Source organism: Leuresthes tenuis, unplaced genomic scaffold (genome assembly GCF_036924035.1).
Source record: "Leuresthes tenuis unplaced genomic scaffold, fLeuTen1.0.hap1 SCAF_19, whole genome shotgun sequence".
NCBI classification, from domain to species: domain Eukaryota; kingdom Metazoa; phylum Chordata; class Actinopteri; order Atheriniformes; family Atherinopsidae; genus Leuresthes; species Leuresthes tenuis.
This window is the reverse complement of record NW_027325373.1, coordinates 8,054,841-8,068,711: the sequence shown is the minus strand read 5'-3', so window position 1 is coordinate 8,068,711 and position 13,871 is coordinate 8,054,841. Positions and strand designations below refer to the sequence as shown.

The 13,871-nt window shown below is 38.3% G+C and overlaps 1 protein-coding gene across 1 annotated transcript in view; it reads left to right on the top strand.

Moving 5' to 3' along the window:
- The first annotated feature begins 183 nt into the window (after positions 1–183).
- LOC140277393 (5-hydroxytryptamine receptor 4) overlaps positions 184–13,871 on the top strand; it is a 46,324-nt gene continuing 32,636 nt past the window's right edge. Inside the window, exon 1 of the mRNA XM_072372393.1 lies at positions 184–351. The gene's annotated coding sequence lies outside the window, so the exon portion shown is untranslated. The remainder of the gene's footprint in view (positions 352–13,871) is intronic.

Here is a 13,871-nt window from a genome sequence, read left to right as displayed (position 1 = left end):
TAGATCAAGAAGAAAATATAAACACCTGAGTATCTATTCTGCGCAGTTTGATCTCATCTGACCCCTGCAGGACATAGAGTTACATTCATTTCATTGTTGCTGCATCTCATTACACCATGGGGCCACCATGTGGCAGCATTGATCGCCCATTTTATTTATGTCGTTCTCTCTCTCTCTGTCTCTCTCTCCCAATGGCACGAGGCGGGCTGTCACCAACTATCGTTCATCCACAGCTCGTGCGGCTCAGAGTTCCAGGGCACTCGGCTGCTTTGTAATTTCTTCAATTCAGTCTGAATAGGAGGAGGCCGTCGGCGCGCCGTGGGTCGAACGGAGGCGAGGAGCCCGACGCAGGTGAGCCGGTGACAGAAAGATTTTATTTTAAAAGTTTGACAGGGACATAAGAAAAAGTTTTTATTTATTTGTTTATTTAATCGTAATGTGGAGTTTATATTAGTCATGAAAGAGCATTCATATATATTAGTCACTTGTAAACTAAAAAGTTACTCTAAGAGCACACGTGCTACACATCAGTAATAACAAGCTCGCAAACTCCGAATTAACGTCCTCGAAATCATGATAATTCGCTCTTTTCTCGCTCGGCTATTTGTTATTTTTTCCCCTTCACTTTTCTTTTGATTTTGATTATTATACCAGTGGAGAACTCACTTCCTTGGTAACAAATTTGGAACCGAAACTTGGCCCAAGAATAGGTGTTTAAACTTTTATTGAACTTCCTTTGCCTCAGCAGTCAAATTGTTTTATGACATGAATCATTTGAGTTTGAGGTGTGTCGGCCTGGATGGTTAAACATGCGGCAGAAGTATGTAAGAGAGAAGGCAAGAAGAAGAGTCCACAGGCATCTGGTCAGTCTTAGTTCTGTCTGTGAGACGGACAGTGAAAGATGAGTGAGTTTCCTATCAGCCTCCTGCAAAAAAATCTATAAAGGAAAAAGAAAAAATCTGTCTGTCAGGATATTTGAAAAGGTCCACTGCTGTTCCATTATCCCCGACATGATTGCTGGCATTTCATTGCAGACAAACTTCAATGTCTACGTCTTTGTTACTACATTACAGCACAGAAGCTTGTTTATGGGGAGCATGAGCCAGACACACTTAGGTGCCACTCTGTCGCCACACTCCTTCTATTGATAGAAAAAAAAAACAAAGAACTTCAGCCTAGTAGCTGGCTGCTGCTGGCTGCTTTACAACTGATTATGCTTTTAATTGCCTGTAAACTGTGTAATAGCACAGTAGTTAAATAGGACAGTCCAATAAGATAACTGCTGTGATGCAGTGTGTTTGTGCTTCTGTGTGCTTGTGTGCGAGGGAGAAAAAGCAGAAAGATGGAAGAGAAAAGGGGAAGATGTTTGCTGTAAAAATGGTTTGATGACATACCTTTTTTTATCACAAGTAGTGATAAAAGTAGTAAGTTTAAACAAAGGAATGAAGATGATTATAGTGGTTATGGAACCATGGTAATGATTGTCTGATTTATCTGTCAATTGTGAATCCTGTGAATCCTATCTTACTGAGACTTTTCGGTGCATGTGGGTCTGCCGTGTATTGCTAGGTGTCCGTCTGCGGTGGCAAGTCACGCACTGGCTGTGCCAATAGTAGATGGTGGCAGGAAAACATTTTTTTCATCTCATTTTTTGGCTTGTCATAAAGCATGGGACCCGTGTTTGTGTTTAACCTTAAAATTCCTGTTTTTCACAATTTTTTATTCTGCTATTTAGCAAAATTCGGAGAACACCATGATTAGGCATTAGAATACACAACAGATAAATTATATTTAATCGTAGAACGCTTCAGTGACACATCCTTGTTGCCTCCGAGCTGGTAAGATGACAGTCTTTCTGTGTTCAAAATTGGGTCAGTATGTGAGGAGTTGGGAGTGGGAACTGGTTGGTTATAGCTGTGTTACCGTCACCATACAGTTAGAGTACATATTTAACCAAACTGTAGTCTTCTCCTAACCTCAAATGCAGCCCAGCTTCCATATACAGGTACCGTTGAAAGCTTTTAAAAACATTGGATTTGAAGTTATAATTATTCGATTTCTTGCTATCTTATTGGATAAGATTTTTTTTTAAATATTTCTTCAAAAGAGCATTTTAATATTCTCCCATCAATATAAATACCTATTTACTGGCATTGCTATGAGACACAGTACACATTGTTATGGTGTTGAATTTTGATGATCAGACTTCACAACCTACAGTCAACCAAATATCACAGTTTTTATATCTCTGTGGCCACCTGGATTCACATCTACTGCAGGTGCATATTTTTATTTGCTGTTTACATAATAGGAACCTTCTCACTGCACAAGCTCAGCGAGGCGTTTTTATTACAGATGTGTGCTTTTTTTATTGTGGGAAACCCTTGTTGATGTAGCGTTTTAAGGGCAGTTTAGTAAATCATTGGGAGATTTCATGACACCAGCGTGATATTTTAATGAAGGATGAGGCAAGTGGACAGTGGATTTCGTGTCGCATTTATTGGTCTCAGTTCAAATTTTTCCCCCCATTTCTTTTATGTTATTAGATTTGATGAGCCAAAGCTCATTCCTGTTTACCTGAGCTGCAGGCTGAAGTTCAGAAGAAAAGAGTTTCAGTAAATCACTTTCTTTGCTCTCCTCTAGCATGGTCTTGCCTTAAAAAAACTTGCCTAATTGAGCATTAGCTTGCCAACATCTATTTGGCTTTTTACATGGTGTCCATACTGTGTAATCCCTAAACACACATTTCTCATCCAATTCCTACTGCAAGAGCCAGTGGATCCTCATCATCTTCCCTTCCTTCCTGTTTCCCAGGGATAGGTTTGCGCTAAGCCAGGCAGCATCCACTTTATAAAGATAAAGTACATGAAATCAAAATCTCACAATACAAACCTTTGCAGAGATTTTGCATTATTAGACAACTTACTTAGTCAATATGGTGACATAATCTTACTGTGATTTAGATTATTTTAGAGCATAATAATCACTTCTGTATCATGCAGAGGTTAAAGGCCTAAACAGGATACAAATCTAGTGCTGGACAGCAGCCAGCAGACTGACTGCCTTGACCAGTTCCCAGGTATGAGCATCTGTAAATGAAGAAGACAGGTGAAATAAAGCTGTGTTGAGAGACAGTGGGTGTACTTGAATAACCTGCCTTGCTGTAAAACAGCATTTCAGTCATAGAAAAGGTGATTTTAAAGAATAAACCTGGTCTCAGAAACAGTCAATTCCCTGTCCCAAGCCTGTCTACTGTGCTGTCCTTATTAGCCACTCCCTGCAGACTTTTAACAGAGAGTTACTGCCTTCAGGCTTATTCTTGGCCATCTGTACCAACGCCAACTCATTAGCCTGATTCTCAGAGCAAGCCAGGACTTATTCGTTATCAGTGTCACCTCACCCACATCCTTCTATACTTGTTGCATCTTGGTTGGTGTCAGAGAAAAATGATCATATGGGCTGCAGTGACCTCGACTCGCTACTGCCAACACAGTGGCAGATATGTGCTCTTTGTTTTGGCTCATAAAGATTGGAAAAGTTAAATTGAAGTGAAGTGATTGATTCTGACCCCACACACTCAGCTGCAGCCCCACTTGAAAACAAAGGAGCCAATAAATCAATAGGGTTAAGGGAGAAAATAGCTGTTTTGTTACTCTTATCTAACTTGTTAACAGTAGTAAGTGGGATGCCTGACCGAACAGTGTAGTCTGTAATACAAGTTGTGCTGCAGATCCTCTGAAAGGGAAAAAAATCCAGTAATCCTCTAAACACAGGAAAAAATTTAACTTCATCCTAATCTGTTGATATTAAGCTGTCTTTCTCCAATTCTCTCTTCACTGATATGATCTTTGATGTGATTTAACACTGATCAACTACTTAGGTACACATACAGATACAATTCAGCTGTGCAGAAGGTCTGAGACCTGAATGAACTGCAAGCTTTGTGTGTCTTGCCTTTTTATTTTAAAGAAATAATTTATGTATTTTTTCTTCGGACAAATTCCAGTATTTTTAAACATTGGGTCTGAATAATTGATAGGGATAAAAGTCTTTGGAATTCGTCCATCAGCAGCTGATTTTCTGTTTACATTTCTTACATTTCACAAGTGGTGGTTGCAGAGCTCTCACTCAGCTTTGGACGAATTTCAAAGATTTAGGAGTCAGTTTAATCCCACTTGGAGGATTTTTAATCTTCTTCTTGGTAAGGTAAGTTTAATAGTGTCATTCATTTTGTGCAATGATGTGAAGTGACTGAAACACGGTTTGTTGTTGATATTTCTGTGTCTTGGCACTTTAGAAATGTGTTGATAACACTTTTAGTTAAATATTCTCACAGTGATATTTTTGTGGGACAAGCTCTTTTTGTGGACCAGCAGATAGCAATTCAGTTTGAATAAACCGACTTAAATATTGAAAATATGTAAAGCATCGAGTCAAACATTACACATTTGGACATGAATAAAAGAGTGAAGAATAATTTAAATAGCTGCTTTTATTATTTCTGTTAATGTTCGCATGATATCTTTAAGAGAAGGTGATTTGTCTGTTATGTTTAATATATTTTTTTTCCCAGTGGATGATTATATCGTTGAATGTATTTCAAGCATGACTTCCCAGCAGAGTGTAGTGGCAAATATTGACATGGACACTGATGCTATGAGAAAGTGGAGAACATATCAGTATTAACTAAATCCATGGGGAAGCACACAGCGGGTGATAGCCTGGGGTAGATGCTTTATTTCCACATCCTTCCTGTCTTCTGCATGTGTCCGTACATGGATTCTGTTAGTACGCATGCTCACATGCACTTACTTGTGTGTCACTTGCTTTATTCTTGAGTCATATTGTCCTGTGAGCTTTTGCCCTTATTTGACAATTACCCTAAATTACCTGTTCACAACCCATTACCCTGACATATACACATTTTTATCTACAATAAATGCTCCATTCGCTATCTTGTTGTATCTCGCTCCATTCATGCATGGAAAAGACTGGCGTGTAATTTAGTGCATCCCATTCAGCGCAGTTGCTCTTCGAGCTAGAAAAATGAGGGAAAAGTAGGTGGACTTTGTTTGCTTTGGGATAGCCTTCAAGGCATTGTTATGAGATATGGGCCCTCACTTTGTCTCATGTAGCGTCATAGCTTCACAAAGGTCTTGGATGATGCATATTGAAAATATCAATGTCAATTTTGTAAAATCCAGCTTCTGGATATATACGTTTGTTCTTAAGCCCAAAACTGTACACACATGAAATGTGAGACATGAAATGCCTTGGTATGAATTTCTCAGTCCTACCAGTGTTATTAGTTTTAAGTCATAAGAGATTTTCCCCGCAAGTGGTACTTTCCTGAAATTCATATGATTGCTGAAAGTATGTAAAACACATCATTCTAAAGTGGAAAACAAAGCTGATGTGTTTTCTTCCATGCTGGATGTCCTAATAATTCAGCAATTTTAGTTTTTATTCAAGCAGCCAAATATGGTCTTTAAACAAAACAGAATTATATTCAGATGCTAAGTGGCTATTCAGTGGTTTGTTACACAGGTTGGTGGTTACGAATGTCATGCCAACACTACTACAAACCAATAATTGAAGTATGTATTTGTCTTAATCTGAATCTCCAGTAGGCTTTATGAATGATCTGTCATCATGAGACTGATGACTGTGAGGGTTTTTTGAGTTAGCATCTGCTGCCATTAATACAGCATATGCAGCATTTTTATCTGCAGCATTCACCAGTGCTGCAGAAAAATAAGTTTGTCATAGATGCAGCAAAAACCCAATCTTTCTGTCATCTTAAAGATGTTGTGATTTTAATGACTATTAGAGACCGTAATTAAAGTACTGGTGTTTTATTATTTCTTTCTTTGTGGAAGCTAAATGTTCTGCTGCATATGCATGCTTTATGTTAGGTAAGAATTGGGCAGTGTTTTAGAGCACGTCAGAAAATAACTGAGGAGACCAGTTGCTGGACCTTTGGGAGAGAAATGTGGTCCCATCCTTGTTTGATATATGATTCTAGCTGCTTAGCTGTCCTGAGTGTTCTTTGTGTTTTGTATTTCAAGATACTCCAAATGTTTTCAATTGGTGGAAGGTTTGGACTGCATACACACTAGTCCAGCACTCCACTACAAATCCATCCTGTTTTAACAGATGCAGTATGTGGTTTAGCATTGTCTTGCTAACATATGCAAGGCCTTTCCTGAAAAAGACGGTTTTCTGGATGTGTATGCTTCTCTAAAACCTGCATATACATTTCAACAGTGATTGTGCATTTCCATATGTGCAAGCTGCATAAGGCTTCTTCTTTGCATGTTATTCAACCTGCATTTCATGGATAGCACGGTGAACTATTTTCCCAGAAAAGGACGTCTGGCTGTGTTTTTGAACCAGTGCGGTGATTTTCATGACAGAATGAAGTGCTGCCTGAGGGCTCAAAGACCACAGTTATTTTGTATTATTTTTCAGTGATGTCCCATGAGTGTCTGTGAGACTCTGCCTCCCTAAGGTGCTCTTTTTATACCCAGTCACATTACTGATCTATATCGAATTAATCCATTAGTTTCAACATGTTCCTCAAGGTGTTTCATTAGTACTAATTACTTTTCCAGACTTTTGTTGCTGCCATCAGAGTGAAGATGGGCCAACAGTTTTAATGAATAAGTAAAATGTTGCACTTTTAACATTTAATGTTTTCTATGAGCGCGTGTGTGGCTGTTTGTCTCTGTGTTGCCCTGTAATGGACTGGCGACCTATCCAGGGTGTACCCCGCGTCCCGCCCAATGACCGGGATAGGCTCCAGCCCCCCCTGCGGCCCAACCGACGGATTAAGTGGGTATAGAAAATGGATGGATGAATGTTTGCTATGTTCTATTGTGAAGAACATATTGCTTTATGAGATTTGCAAGTCAATGCATTTAGTTTTTTTTCTTTTCTTTTCTTTTTTTTTCTCTACATGTGTTGTACATCCAAATTTTTAGAGTAAGTGTGTGAACCCTGCAACTTCACAGGCGAGTAGGAGCAGCAGTGGTCCCTTCTCAGTTCTGAACAGCAAAGATGGAGACAAAAATTCAAGGATTTGGGATCACCTTTCATAGATCTATATCTATATATAGAAAAGGTTTCTTGTTTTTTCTCCAAAGTTCTGCACGTTGTTCATTCACGCATCTAAAGTGCACAGGTTGCTGTCAAAAGTCGTTACATGGTTCTATGAGTGCATTTAAGTCCTTGTCAAAGCAGTTGGATTTTGAAATAACATTACATGTTTGTCTTTTTTCCAAATTCTCTGTTTCCTGCTGTTGCTGTCACATAACATAAAACTGTGAAACCCTTTTGGAAACCGGATGGTGTTTTATGCTTTTGGCAGATCACTGCTGCGCCAAACTGACAGAGGTTCTGCTTTTTGTTTGACACTCTTTAAGTTAAAGTGGTGGTCTTACAGACTTATAGCCATCATCTTTCCAGCAGTTGTGAGTCAGCTGAGGTGAGGAGCTTCTAAACACGTCAGTTCACGATGAGTCTGTCTTTATTTTAATGCAGGGAGACTTGCAAGTTTAGGATCAAGAGCAGGGTTTCTCAAAGTTGTCATGACTGAGCTCTGATGTCAAGAATCAGTACTTCTTTGATCCATATTTAGGGGATGTGAATAAGAAAAAGTGAAAATGCTTTGCTTGAGGGGATTTTTGCCAGTTTCAAAGAAAACGTGATGTGCATTATGTAGAATGGAAACAACTTTGAAAAGATTGGGGTGAATTCACTTTATTTGTCCTTAAGAGTTGATTTATTTTTCTTGACATCTAATTTTGTCCTCAGCTATGCAGTAGTTTTAACATGGTGGCTTTTACATCTCGCTCTCACAATAAACAGAGTTGTGGAATCAGTTAAAAAGCTTGTGAAAATGTGCAGCTTGCTTACTTATGGTGGACACATCCCACCGATGTTGCGACAAAGATGTTGGCTTAACATGAGCATGCTAGTTGGTTGAGGGAGAGTCTTTCTGGTATGATAAGCTTTGGCAGCGGCGTATTCGTTACTCCTGGCTGTCTCCAGTAAAACTATCACGTAAAAAATAAGGCGGGTGTTGGCAGTGATCACATTACAAGGAGGTTTTACTTATCACTTTTTGCTCTGTATGCCCCCATCACTGTAACATTAGCATATTTTTCTTTGTTTTAATCTTTGTTTCATCTCTATTAAGTATGTGCACATACACCGAAAAAAAAAGTTTGTTAATTTGCTTCAATTCAGTGTGCAAAATCTAATTTTTTGAGCTGGTGTTTAGCCCATTCAACATCTGCTCTTCCATGTTTCCACTTTGCTCTTCCTAAAATTATTCCAAATCCCTCTTCATGTCATTTGTCTGCAATTTAAGTAAGGCACTTGAGTTCTGCAATTTCTGCCATCAAGGGAAGATGGCAATTGACTACTTTATCATAATAGGCCTACTTCTAAAGTTGGCTTTTGTTTGCCTTAAATATAGTACTTACTTTGCTGTGCCATGAAGTCTGGACTTCAGACCTGTTGTAAAAATCATGAACAGAAAAACAGAAAAAAAACTGCTCAATGACCTAAATCTGCAATTCAAAAGAACATAGTTCTCTGGCTTTTAACATGCTTTCAGAAGTTACTTTCTAACATGTATAATGTGCCAAAATCCAAACCTCTGAATTTACTTTACTCTGAGTTTTTGGTTTGTTGTTTTATATTCCAAAGAGCCAGTGCTATTTCAGGTTCTGTTTGTAACATACGGTGGTGGGGATTGTCAATAATAGGGCTGTCAGAGATAATGTGGTAATAATGCAGTAAGTAGTTGACTTCATCACAGTGAAAAAATGGTCACCATTCTTGTTTATGTTTGTTTATGCATTTAGCAGACGCTTTTATCCAAAGCAACTTACAGTAGGCAGGTAGGGTAAGGGGGTCTTTCCAAAGACCCATACTGCTTTCATGCAGGGGATTCTTGCAAGTAAATTTATAATTAGATTCCTGATTTGCCAGAACTGGCATGAATATATACTTTTTATTTAAAAAAATCAAGATCCCATTTTTAAATAGTCTATGCAGATGTTACTCAAGCAAGAGTAAATTTCCACAGTTGTTAGACAGTATTTTTCTGCCTGATTTAAGACTATTAGGGTGATCTGTGTGGGTCTTAGTCAAACTCAACTCTCCATTACACTGAAGGAGCATAATCCAGTGTGTTTCATGGATGGTGGTGTTGAATTAGTTTCTGTGTTTGGTTTCTTTTTTGCACTGATGAAAAAAGAACAGTATTAATCATGACCAGATTCTGAGACATAACTCTTTACAGCAAAGCCTCAGATGAGATTATCTGTCCTAGAAGTACAGCAGCTTATGAGGAAGCCTCCCCTACTCCAACATTTAAAATTGCTGGCAGATAGGCTGGAAAGGATGATTTATCCCCTTGGCAACAGTATTGCTTACTCCTCCTCCACACATAAACAAATGTGCACACAAACACACTTGCACACACAGTTCATCCTGCTCACAATCTGAGGTGTGAGAATATGTGAGAAGTATTTATTTACTTCCCACATGACAATAAAACAAGTGGTAGTTGAGCAGCATTAGATTAACTGCATTCATTGTTATCAGTAATACAATAGCGGGGTTACAACAAAATTCATAGATAGTTTTCTACTTTTCTACTTATTACAAATAATCAAAATACAATTATTGCAAAAATGTTCTTGTTTACGTTTCTGTACACAGGTTTGAAAACCTTTTTGTGTAGCATGAGCTATCCATGTTAGTCTATGTGTGGGTATACTGCCTTTTGACTTGTTTGTCTTTGAGCATTTGTGTTTGGCCTATTTTTGTATGTTATATTTCACAGTGACTGTTAAAGCTGTGTCAAAAAGGGATTACCACCACAGTCAGAAGAGTAATGATAAAGGCCAAATGAGTGTTATTTCAAGTGTCCTGAACTCATGAGTGGAAAAAATACTTAAGTTTTGATAGAAAAGTAAAAACAGCTTAATATGAATGCAGTACAGTAGGTGTCTTTATGTTGGTAGCTCCAAAACTTTACTTTTGTATCTTGAAGATACTGCTGTATTGTAACTTAAACAGTCCTCTCATTAATGATATTACAAAGTTCAACTAAATGACTTTTGAACTAATTTTGTCCATCCTCTCATCTTCATGGTTTAACAGTTGGTTATCCCATGCTCTATTTTTTGATGCTCTTAAAAGTGGGATTTTTCTGATGAGTTTCTGGCTGTCTGGACTAGTTTGAATGAGATTAAAGGGTCTTGAAAGGAAGACTAATAACTTTAAAAAAGTGCAGGGTTGCAGTTTTTGCTGCTCACTAGGCGATTAAGACTCCCAGATGGCGAGTGAGCGTCTTCTAATTACAGCCCGCCTCAGATGAGTCAGTCTCACATCATGTGTGTACTTGTTTATATTTGTTTTTTAGTCACCTTCAGTCTACAGGTTTTATCTGTCTGTCTGTCTGTCTGTCTGTCTGTCTGTCTGTCTATCTATCTATCTATCTATCTATCTATCTATCTATCTATCTATCTATCTATCTATCTATCTATCTATCTATCTATCTATCTATCTATCTATCTATCTATCTATCTATCTATCTATCTATCTATCAGGCATACAGTTGAGTAATAATGTAATAAGTTCTGTTAAGGTTAATGTTATAAGAAGTTACTTATATTTTACGTGATGATATGTCATTATAAAGTCTTTTTTATTACTTTGAACTAGATTTTAGTCATACTGTTCTTTTTACCTCTGTCATGTGTTTTAAATGTGAAGGCATTTACAAAGTAAGGCCCTTTTTGACATGTACCCAAATTGGCTTTGAGCTCCTTCCCAAGGGATTGTCAGTGAGTTACTTTACTTATTCTACTGCAGCAGCGCTTCCTGTGGGAAACTCTGTCTGTACAGTCTGTGTGCCTGGCTCTTCAGCCATTCCAGCGGCATGGCTCTAAACTAGGCATTGCTTCAGTGCAATGAAGTATTTAAAATCTAATGGATCACAAGAGAGGATTTCTATTGCAGCTTTGCAGCTTTGTTTACAAAAAAATTAATTGTACATGTACTGCATCCAGTGAACATTGCCCTAACTGGGTTACAACCTGTCACACAAATGTTGATGGCGATGACTCTAACTTTCCCTCAGACATCGTCATGAGTTTGGTTGGAAGACGTGAAAGGTAAGAAACAACCAGAGGTTTAATTGAGGGCTGGAGCCCTCCCACATCCCACGAGGCTGGAGCTACTATCGTGCAAGAGGCAGGGTACACCCTGGGCAGGTCACCAGTCCAACACAGAGACAACTACCCATGCAGACTCACAATCAACTTATCAAGCATGGTAGGAAAAAGCAAGAGTACCCAGAAAGAACCCAAGCCTGCACAGGGAGAACATGCAAACTCCAAACAGAAAGCCCCCATCCGAGATTTTAACTGGGAACCTTCTTGCTGTGAGGCAGTGCAAACCCTTACACCATCATGCAGCCCAGGTATGACACACGGATGCTAAAAAGTAGGCCTATCATTGAAATCATTTGACATAATCAATAATCTGCCATTAACATGGAAACTGGCAACCCTCTGCTCTGAGTGTGGAATAATCATCAGCGATGACAATAAACTCTGCAGGTGCTCTCTGCTTTGTATCACGAACAATTATATGAATGACAGCGTTAAGCTATATAACGTTATTAACATATAAACATCCATTATAGTAGGACTTATTTTTTGGTTTTAAATGCAGAATGCCAGCTGATTTAACTAAATTATTGAGATGGAAAACTATAAAGACATTGTTTAGCCTCAAGTAGGTATGTCAGAGAGGTTCTTGATTTCTAATAGCACTGTTATTGATGTTAAATAAAATGTTTTCCATGCTTTGTCAGGCTCCATTGTTTTGTCTTGTGTTGCTCCTGTTTTAGTCATTATTATGTTCGATTGTTCAGGCTGTGACACGAAGGAACTCTTTTACTCGGTTGATGGATATCAACAAAGCCAAAAGGAACCAAAAGTGATTTCCTACTTGGTTGGAGAAATACGGCACCACAGTCAATCCAAGAGTAGCTTGCTTGCTCAGACATTGCTGAATATAGTAATAGTAATAGTAATATAATAAATGACTCCAATTGATGATAAAGAGTGTGGCACTGGGGCCAAGCGCTGACCCAATTTAGTTGGAAAAATTGTCATATAAATACAGTAATTTAATTTGTTTTAATCTCGGAGTTACAATCACAATATTACATTGTGAACAATCTTAAATTGAATGCTTACAGAAGAACTGCATATATTGTATCAACAAATAAGTAGATACATGATAGCTTTTGTACTGTACATGCAAACTCTACAAGTATTCCACAAGCAAAAGTGTGGCAGGTTGTGACCCAGTTCGGGCAATGTTCACCGGATGCAGTGCATGCACAATTTATTTTTTTGTAAACAAAGCTGCAAAGCAGCAATAGAAATCCTCTCTACAGATCAGGACTTCCATAATGAAGTCAGAAGAAAAACAATGCAGAGATTAACAGTTGGGCCTTCAGCCATGAGCTGAAGTGCTATAACCTCTAAGCAGGTAGCTATATGCAACACAAATCACATGAACACTTCATTTCAAATAAATCTGTGGGCAGAATTGTGCCTAAGAACAGCAAATCTAATGGTACATAGTTTCCAGCACTCCTATTTTGTCAATTTGACTAAAATGATGTTAAACATTCTTTAGTATTTATTTTTCTACAGCTATCAGAGTCAATGAGTAGCACTAATATGGCAAATAAAGACGAGACAGATCAACCTACAAAATAACCTAACCTCTTCATGCCCCCTGCTCTCCAAAGTTCATTTTGTTCTGCTCAGCTCTGTGTCAGTCACATGTGAAATGAACACGGTGAGTTGTGAAAACACACCTTCTTGGATACACTTCACAGACGAAAATCTCAGGAACCAGTCGGATATATTCCTCCTACTTTTTCTCTCTCTCTTTCTCTCTCTACCTTTCTGTCTTGTTTTGCTTTCTTGTAACTTCAGATTGAGCAGATTTTTTTCTCATCCCTCTCATCCTCTTAACCTTTGGCTAACCGAGTGAGGAAGAGTTGCAGGGTGGGCTGTGTTTTCTTTGTTGCCAGTTAATCATTTTTGTCTGCGTGTGTGAGGCAGAGCAAGAGGATGAGGCTGATTACAGTTTCCCATAAACACGATTAAGAAGCGAACCGTAATCAGTCATTTTTCTGTGTCCTATTTAAAACTTAAAGTGATGATGATGCAGAGCTGAATTTTCAATCTGTGCAGCATTGTTGAGCTGAATTATTCCTTCAGAAACATGAAATTGAATTATATTCACTGTGTTTGTAATCAGCTTTTTTGTGTCCTGATCATTATGCAATTATATCACAGGCCTAGTGAGAACATGCACATGGCTAATGGGTCAGGGCCGCCCTAATGATCTCAGTACACATCATATAATTTGTAAAGATTGCTTCTGCCACTTTGCATTTTCCACTGAATGCACCACCATTAATGCTTTCAAGTAAAAACTGTTTGAACTTTTTTTTTCCAGCTATTTCCATTTCTCTTTCAGTGAAATTTTTGACTTCTCTGAAAAATTAAGATTCGGCAAGATAAGAATTAATGAAACATAGAGAGAAGGACACAGTCGTTGGTTATTCTCTGAAGGAACTGCCATGTTAACCATCCTAGAGACATCAGCTGTTGACCTAAGAAAGGACTGATTCTGTCTAAAGGCTATTTATAGTCCCACACATACAGTTATATACCCTAGATGAGATTAGAGTTGTCACACATGATTTGATACATGTGTTGGGGTCCCTTTGGTCTTATTCAGTTTGTGAACATTTAAAT